We start from the raw sequence: 9,586 nt of genomic DNA, 5'->3' as shown, positions 1-9,586 counted from the left end.
TTCCCCTAAAATCCAATTTAACCTCCCATGTTGCAATCTGAGGCCTTTCCTTGTCCTGTCCCTTGTTACTTGGGAGAAGAGACTGACCCCACCTCATCCAGGGGAAGATGTCCCCAGCAGCTGAGGCTGGGAGCTGCTCACCCCTGCTAGATTCATCCCTGTCCTGCTGGGGACAGATGCTCTTGAGTCACAGCTCCTGTGAAAACCCTGCACTGCCTCAATCAATAGGAACACCCTCAAAATGATTGCCAGCATGGCAGGGGCCTAATGGGCCACCAGGCTGGAAGCTGCCATTAAAATTAGAGGCCTGCTGTGTATGTATTAATGCACAATTAGCAGAAAATAAGGTCTGAAGGAGACATAAATAGTAATCACTGCATTGCAGCTCAGAGGAAAGTCACTTTTCCTCACCCTCATAATCTCTGAACTTCCCTTTGCTGGGTGAAAAACTTCCCCTTCCAGCAGGAGTTGATGTGATGGTGCCTCAGCTGGGCTGGCAGGGGTGGAAGATCTACTGAAAAAATGCTAAAAATTCAACTGAAGTGGTTTAAAATGGCAGTTCAGTCTCTGAAGGAGCAGGACAGGACACCTTCCTTGAGGAAAATGGGGCACATTTCCAGTTATTTCCTCATTCTGGGAATGCCCCACACACTTAGAAAAGTATTTCTTCCTCTTAATGAACAGGAATGAGGAAAAGGAAAGACTCTGCTACTACTCAGAACACTGCAGTAGATAGATAGCCTCAGAACAGCTCCTAAAACTTCATTTAAGCTACAGAGGCCTGAGCCATAGATGACTTGCAAATAACTTGGCGTTTAGCTTTTAAAGAAGCTAAAACCAGTATATCCTGATTATTGAACATGTTGGGTGTCTCAGAGACCAAAGATTTAGGGCTGCTACTGGACTGTATGGTTAAATGGGTTGACACACATTATCTTCTCCTCTAGATTATTGAAATCAGAGAGAGTAATGAAAACTTCTGTCCATCAATACAAGCTGGGCACTCCTACAGGGCAAGGAAGCAAAGGCTCTGGTAAAGCAGCTACAGAAAGGAATGGAGAAATGGGAAAAAGTAAGAAAGAAATCCTGCAGCTGTGTCTAGTGAAATCCTGGAATGCTGAGAACAAATTGATGACACAAAACTGCATGGAAAAAAAGTAAAGCCAAGCAAAAAAACACAGAAGAAATAAGCCAGAGAAATAAGCAGAAAGGGATGTGTGGCTCTAAGATGAAAAAGTGGAAATTTTTTTACCATCTGAAAAGGCTTAGGAAAGGAAAATAATCATGTCACCTGGGAAAGTGTGTTGGCTTGACTGGAGAGGCATCAGCTGAGCCCATTGCAGACTTTGCTTTTGTTGTTTATTGCACTGAGATGTGTAAATTCAGCATCAGAGATGGGATCCATAGAAATGTGGGTTCCTCATGGCTTGTACAATACTCAAATGCTCCATTTAAGCTTGGGAAGGAAAAAACATTGAAAGGGGATAGAACAATTACTGAGGAGAATGTCTGAAAAAAGAACAAGAGGTGCTTGGCTGGATTAAGAGTCTGAAGGAGAGGCTAAAAGCTGCATTTCTGGCTAAGAAGAGAAAAGGATTGGCATTAGAGATGTCTCAGGTATCATCTGTCCCCGAGTGCAGGCTTTAGATGAGAGGACCCATAAAAGAGCAGGATGTATAACAGGTGGCAAAATACAACATGCCTTTTATTTCGTGCACTGTCTGGGGGAAAACTCACTGATCTCAGGTGCTGCTGCTGGCAGAGGCAGGGTGGGGTGCAGCACTTTGCCACCCCAGCCCTCCAGCTGCAGCTCTGAGGGGTCGCCAGGCAATTTTTTATTTTCCAGTGGTGTGGGAACAGCAAGAAATAAGCATGACTGGGCCAGCAGCACACCACGAGAGGGCAGAGCATAGCTGGAAATTCAGCTGCAGCTGGAAATCCAGTGCCACAGCCAGAGCCAGCTCCTTGTCCTGCATCACAGGACACCTGGAAAGTGGAAAAAGGGGGAAAAGGAGGGACTTGCCTGGGAGTGTGTGTCTGGTGGGCAAAAACCCCAGAGATTTCACCAGAATTGCAGCAAGAAAAGAGAGAAATTGGTTCTCATGCTATGGAACATAAACACACACATAATATAGCACAATATAATTCATAACTTATGCAAAACATAACTGGGAGAGTTAGAAGGGCTGAAACACATTCTGCAGTGTAATTTCCACACAGTATACAATCATGGAATTGTTTATGTTAGAAAAAAAACTTTAAGGTCATCAAGTCCCCCCTCATAGCACTGATGCTCCTCACACAGAGCCAGTGGCATCATAACCCCACTTCTTTTTCCTGCATGAGCCAACCAGAAGTGGGGGAACTTAAACTCACTCTGATCAACGCTGCTGAGTGCAAATCCCTTCTCAAACCTCAATGCCATTTTGAAGGTGCCAAATAAAAATCCCAGTTCCTTGCTGTGAGTGGCAAACATAAGCCCAGCTCCCCTGAGTTTATCATTTCAGTGGGATATTCAGTTATCCTGTATCAGGATATGTCAGGAATAGGACCCATAAACAATTGATTCCCACTGAAAATTCCTCCTGGGACAGTGGCACACTCAGTAGCCAGCTCAGTATTCATGGAATCATTAACTGCATTTCCCAAGTGCTCTGGTGTCTCACAGTGATATTACCAAACCAAGCACTGCTGGAGCATTTTTTGATTCATTAGTACTATTAATCCACAAAAAAAAGTTTCTTGGACTGAAAAAAAATTTAACACCTACCAAACTGGCAAATGTGAGTCAGTCCTTGGCAGTGCTGTGTCATACAGCCCAGGGTGAATCCTGGAACTTTTGTTCCCAGTCCAAAGCCAAACGAGCAGGAAGCCTGGCCTATTCCAATGGTTAATATGTGCCTTCCTAAAACTGGATTAAAAATTATTTCACCTCAGCAGGTGGTGCTGCAGAGCAGCCCTATCATTCTAACCATGCCTGAGCTTTTGTACTGCTGCATTTGAGAAGAGCTGGATTTATACATTTTCATTGGGCTGCTCTCAGTAGTTTCCCTTTCTTCTGTACAGAAGTGAATATTACCTAATGAACACCCCAGTAGGTACCTCTTGCTCTGGAATTACAGGCTGGGGGGCAAAGGCAGCACAGCAGGAGCTTTGAAACAGAACAATTCAGAGAAATCAACCCCCTGAGCTTCTGAAGGCAGGAGGTTCAAAGCACTTGGACTAGCAGAAGTGAATGGTTGTGAGCATGATAAAACCTCAGGAGGCAGGAGCTGTAGGTGGCCAGCACTGCAGGCTTTGCTGAAGTTAACAGCTGCCAGAGGCAGCAAATTGGGAATTTTAACACTTATATTGAAGAATTGATGTGCTGGAGAGCTGAGGAACTCAGGGCAGAGAGGGGTGAAAGGCTCCAGGGGCAGCCCTGGTGAGGTGAGCTGATTCATTTTAGAGAAACTGAGGCACACGTGAGAGAAACATGTGCCAGAGTGATCTGCTCCTTCAGCTGCAGAGAGAACCAGCTAACAGGAGATGTTTGCTCACTGTTCACTGCTGGCTTGGCAGGTATCTCAGTCATTTTAGACTGCAAATCTTTAACATTTGAAGGGCCTTCACCTGTGGGTGTTCAAAAATCTGTTACTGCTCCAAGGACTACTTTTTTTTTAAGATCCACACTTTTTCTTCATTTTTCCTGTCTTCTGTATTTTCTTTACTTCCAGGACTGCTGCATCAAGGATTTTCCCACAGACTATAGACCCAGCTCATGGCTGTAGTCACCAAACCTGAAGGAAATTATGATCCTGCAGCTATCCCCTGCTTCCTTGGGATTCAGAAAGCCTCAAGGACCTTGTCATCCCCACAGCCTCCTCAAACCTCAAGGAAACCTCTAACAACAGCCCTGGGCTCACCTTGCCTTCCCCTCAAAGCTGGCAAGCCTCAGGAGGCAAACCAGCCATGCTGCCTTGGCTTTACACCTGAACTGGGAGTAAAATAGCACCAAAAGTTCCTTGTCTCATGGGATAAACTGGAAAAAAAAAACCCCAAAACCAGAAGGTAACCTAGGTAATCCAACCTACCCACACATGGTTCCAGGTCAGCTGAAGGACAGGAGAGAATTTGGTCAGGTTTGCATCCAGGCATGGGGAGAAATTCCTCTGCTGCAAGGAAGCAGCCCAGTGTTTGGTTTCTGGTTGCTTTAAAAGGACAAGGCAAAAGGGGATATGTGGAATGTAACTGATTAGAATAAGGAGCTTGAACAATATCCTGAGATTGTTTTGGTACATGGAGCTGTTCACAAAGCTTTGTGAGGGTAGCCAAAAACTGGTTGTCATTAAGTCCAAGAACTAAGAAAATATTGATTTTTTTTCTTATAAAAATATTTTATATACTTTGAAACATGCACATTGTTAAAAATGCACATTGTTATTTAGCCCCATCCAGGTCTGGGTTTCCTAACATATTTATCCTGCTTTTCCCTGGAGCAACAAATTTCCACACACATGCTGCAGATTTTCTGCTTTGCCATTGAACCCGTTTCCCAGAATAAGCTGGGCTGGTTCCTGGTTGTCCTTGAAGCATTTCCACACCAGCCCAGGTTTAATGAGCAGATACAACACAAAGGGCTCAGGTTTGCAGGTCAGGGAGATGCAAACACTTGCATAATGCCGAAGATTTTTTCATGGAATCACAAAAAGTGGAAGGGACCTCAAAAACCACCAAGTTCCAATCCCCCACCATGATCAGGGGCACTGCCCAGGTAACACATATATTTTAAAATCCATCAGGAAGAATATTGAAGTATAAATATTTTTTTCCCTGAACTACAATCCCTCAAAGTTACTCCACGTTAAGGATAAGTAAATGCACACATTGACATGCAAAGCCCTGTGAATATTATTCAAGAAAAGCATCTCTAGGTGAGCCACAGTAGGACACGCAGATGACCAAAGTGTACATTCAGTGCTGTTCATTGCAGTTTGGAAATCATTTTACATGTTTAAAGTCAATTTGAATATGACTGTAAGGGGCAGCAGTAGCAATTCCCAGCATCTACAATTTTGGTTTTGTATTTTATTGAATATATTTGGGGAAAGAATTGCCTTCCCTTGCTCCAGCAGGAAAATGAAATTAAATGAAACTCACCCTTGCAGAGCAGAGCAGAAGCCTGGGTGTCACAAGCCTCGTGTTGGACAGGAGATGGTGCCACCACATTCTCATCAGCAGGGACATCCATCCCTCCTGCAGACACTGCCAGGTGTGCACTGCAGGGAATGTGGGACAGCCAGAGAGGGTGGGACAATGCCAAAGTCACCCGTGGAGAGAACAACACAAGCTCTCCAAAGCACTGGGCCTCCTCTGGGTGCCTCTTTTGGTGAAAAGACACTTCCTTTCCTCTCCACAAGTCCTGCTTTGCAGGAGCAGCCAGTCCCAGCTGTTTCCTCCAGGGTTTGTTCCACCCAGGGCAGGTCACAGCTCAGCAGGTCCTGGGCAAACAGATGTGCATCCAAAACACCTGCTGGGAAGCAGCTGGAGGCTGGGAAGGAGCTTGGCCACTGCTGGAGGAGCATTCCTCACACCAGGAATTTGTTCTGACCAGCAAATCCAAGCTCCAGGCGTGGGCTGCTGTCTTGGCTGTGTGAGTCAGAAGGCTGGAGTGGCCTAGTTCTAGTAAAAGAGGCACTTTGGGGGTGAAATGTTCAATCTTCTCATCCCTGGAAGAAAATGTCTCATCAAAATTTTATACAGCCTTGGGATCTTGGTGTTTCATCAACAAGGCCTTTCCAGATGCATAAATAAGAAAAGACTAGAATATCACAAATTGCTGGTCCAGAGGAAAACTGAAAAGTAGATTAAAAAAGGAAAAAAAGAAAATCAAGCATTTACTCAAAATTTATGGACATTTATATACACATTTGGGAGTTTTACCCAACAGCAATACTGTTGCTCTTGCAGGAAATAAAAGTAACTGGGAATTTCCTACATTACTCCTTTCTCCCTGGGGTATTTCACAATGTGACCTTTGAGCTGAGCTCCTGAATGTGTTTGTGGGATAAGTGGTGCAGGGTGTGGGGGACAGGTCACCTCAGATGGGGTTTTAGGGACCCTCCTAAACCGAGCATCCATTTATATGGCAACCTTGCATTTCATAGGATGGGAGTTGATGACCCAAGTGTCTTTTCTGGCTTCTTATTTAACAAACTTAGTAAAAGAAATGTTTGCTGTTCTGGGGTTCTTTTTAATTGCCAGGATGAAGCTCTCATATAATAGCGAGGGGATTTTAATTGGCCATAATAATGTAAAAGAAGGTTTGATCTCTTTGTACTCATCATTCACCTCCCTAGTGAAATAACAGATTTTTTTTTTTTTACAAGAGCAATAGACAAAAATTACTGCTGCTAGTGAGGTTTCTTCAGTCTATCTAAACAGAAAGTCCAGTTATACAATGCCCCATCCCTGGAACTGTCCCAGGCCAGGCTGGATGGAGTCCTGAGCACCTGATCTAGTGGGTGGTTTGCCTGCCCATGGCAGGGGGTAGGAACAGCCCGAGCTTGATGTCCCTCACAACCCAAACCATTCTGTGATGCCATTAAAAAATGTAATTTTCCAAAATTACAAACTTTTAAGAAAATTACAAGCTTTTAAGAAAAGAGAGGTTTGGGCTGTTAAAGTACTCTAGGGTGCCTCAAACACTGCATTTATTTCTATGCATTATTTTCTATCCTTCCCAAATAGCCTTGAAATTATTCAGATTCCTCTGTTTCTCATGGCCCTGCTTGTTGGGCTAACACAGACTGGTAGAGAGGAATTATCAGCTGCAGGGTGGTTAGCCCACCCCAGAAGACAAGAATAACCCAGGCTGCTGTTATAGAGCCCTTGGGGTGGATTAGAGTGAAATGACACTGAACAATCAGTGTTTGTAAATATCCACATGGAGAGCTTTTAGTAGAAAAAATGGGTTGTGCAGGAAAACAGGTATGGAGCTGTTTGGGTTGTTGTTATCCATAGGAATATGACAACATAAATGCATAAAAACATCACTTGAGAAAATGCAGAAGAAGGAAGGGATGGGAACAGAAAGATCTCCCCACATAAGCCTTGTGATGAGACTTGTTGCAATTTTGGTGAGAGTTGGTCAAAGCCACAGTTGCAGTCTGGATCCATGGGGTGGTGAGAGAAATCCCAAAGAATCAGGGGGCAGAAAGCCCCAGGACCATTTCTATCACTCAGGTTTAATGGGAATGCCCAGGGAGATTCTCTGGATGATGGAATGCTGTGGATGAGACACTCAGGAGCCTTTGACACCTTCTGAGGGGATACAGCTGATACCACATCAGTGCAGCTGAGTCAGCTGTGGCTCAGCAGAGAGGGCAACACCTCCAGGCCATGTGTGGATTTACCACAGCTGGGACAGAGAATCAGCTCCTGCATGGCAGGGCTCTCCTCTTTCCTTATCTCGTCCATCACCAGCTCTAGTCTGACATGGGCTGAGCTCTGCACCATTCTACAGAGGATGGGATTCAGCCAAAGCATCCCTAGGACATTCATTCTGCACAGTACTGAAAAATGTCAGTTTTACTGAGCACTCCTGCTAAAGGTTCTTTGTTCTTGGACCACGGTGTGTCTATAAGGCCAAAGAAGATCTCTAAAAACCATTTGGTCACATAAGAAATTCTATCCTTTCAGTTTGTTCTGGTTTAATTAAATGAAAAATATATTGTATAAAACATGTGAACTGCTGCTAATGCCATGTATTGAAAAATGCAAAGTCCAAACCCACGAAATATGAGATTAATTAAAATAAAACAGTGCTTTTTCTGAAACTTGCATTTCCCTGTTTCCTACTTCATTTTCATGTTTGCCTTCCCAGCCACGTAGGCTAGAAATGAACCTCTTTTTAAAAGAAAGCTGAGACTCTTACACATTAAATAAGTTCAGCTGACAGAGCCCTAAAGAAAATATTCATTACCAGGTGAGCTGTAATAAAATCTCCCATGGCTGGCACAGGCTGTTCTCCAGGCTGGCTCGTGGGAGTGCTGGGTGGCTCCTGGTGCCTGGCTGATCTCCAGCCCTCTGCCAGGTCACGGCAAACACTGGAGGCTGAGGCAGTGAATAAACCCCATGCATTGGCCTCATTATTGCCTCATTAGTTACCTCATTAGTGCTGCAGGTGATTCGGTTTCTCAGGTAGAGTTCCTCGAAAGCCAAGCATTTGCATTGATCTGTTTTCACAAGATTCTGCTCATTTTGACCCTAAAATAACACATTTCTGTGCTTTTACCATGACAAACACCATTTAAATAAAAAATGCCTTTTCTGTTCTAACACCTGAGACTCTCAGGAAATACCAAATCTTTGCTGAGCTAAAGGAGGAGGAAGTGCCAACACAGGAAAATAGAGCAGGCCTTGAATCAATTAGCACCACATGGTTTTATTTAATGCATTTATTATGATTTCTACTCAAAAGCCAGCCCTTGCCCAGTTACATAAAGCTGTCATTTTCTGGATGGCAGGGCTGGAACTGTCTTTATAAAATCTGATATTATTTTGGTTCATTACTCCAAGAAAAGTTACTCTTTTCTTTTGCTAAGCTCAAGGAAGCAGAATGAGGCTGACACAGATAGTTTGGAAGAAAACAGACATGAATTTAGTAAAACAGTAATTGTATGGGTGAAGTGAAATGTGCAGAGAGGCACTGTCACAATTCCAGGTGCCAATGTGTTGAGTTGGACACCATTCACGGAGAAAATGGGACAAAAACACAAATCAAGTGACTTTACAGCTCCTCAGGGAGCAGCACTGGCCAGGGGGCTTAATGCATTAAACCCCAAACTCTAATTTTTATCACTGCTCCTTCCCAGTCCCTCTAGGCAACCTCCTGGAGGGTGGTGGAACTGGTGAGGGATGTGCTGAGTCTGAGAGAGAAATCCTGAATTATCTACCAATTACAGTCTTCTTAAACTCGGAGGAAAATTTTGTTACATAGTAATTTTCTACAGATTAAAAAAAAAAAAAAGATATATAAAGCAAATTAACAGCCTTTGACAATTTTATCCAAGGTTTGTAATTTTTAAATATGCTCTTGATCCACACTGACAGTGGAATCATGTAAATCCTGAGTTACCTACCTTGACACTGGGGAGCTGACACCAATGTACAGCCACAGATTTGTGCCAGCTGGAGATCCAGCCTTGGGGATGTTCCCATATCCTAAGAATATTATAGAGCTCATTGTGTTCCTGCCCTTCTCTTCTTATTTCCTCCAACTCCTCCTTATTTGTCCCAATCTTTCTTGCCACTTCTCTTCCCCCTTTAACACAAATTCCCATAATCAGTTACATCATACTTGTTTTTGAGTTTGTACTGTACCTATAATCTCAGAAGATACATTTCCATATATTTCCTATACCATATACTATATAGATATAGTATATGATATAGAATACATAAAATGCCATATACTTCTCTAAACTCTGGCTTATATGGAGAATAAAAGGAATAAAGTCAGATGGTCAGAAATGTTGAAGTTGGGTTTAAAAATTAAAGGAAGAATACACATATTTTAAAAAAGGAAGAAATCAACATTTGAACA

At 43.4% G+C, this 9,586-nt stretch overlaps 1 long non-coding RNA gene across 3 annotated transcripts; it reads right to left on the bottom strand.

Annotated features, from left to right (window-relative positions):
* Positions 1-580: 580 nt before the first annotated feature.
* LOC135306913 (uncharacterized) lies at positions 581-8,099 on the bottom strand. 3 transcript variants are annotated; one of them, XR_010367649.1, is made up of 4 exons: positions 7,964-8,099; positions 5,140-5,834; positions 4,074-4,190; positions 581-2,911 (listed from the first exon to the last, which is right to left on the bottom strand). It is a non-coding gene; the product is annotated as an uncharacterized LOC135306913 (long non-coding RNA). The 3 variants fall into 3 exon arrangements; XR_010367647.1 differs by having other exon boundaries at positions 4,074-5,834; XR_010367648.1 differs by having other exon boundaries at positions 4,074-5,708.
* Positions 8,100-9,586: the final 1,487 nt, after the last annotated feature.

This window comes from Passer domesticus, chromosome 8 (genome assembly GCF_036417665.1).
Source record: "Passer domesticus isolate bPasDom1 chromosome 8, bPasDom1.hap1, whole genome shotgun sequence".
Taxonomy (NCBI): Eukaryota; Metazoa; Chordata; class Aves; order Passeriformes; family Passeridae; genus Passer; species Passer domesticus.
The sequence above is the reverse complement of the archived record's forward strand: the minus strand, read 5'-3'. Positions and strand labels throughout refer to the sequence as shown.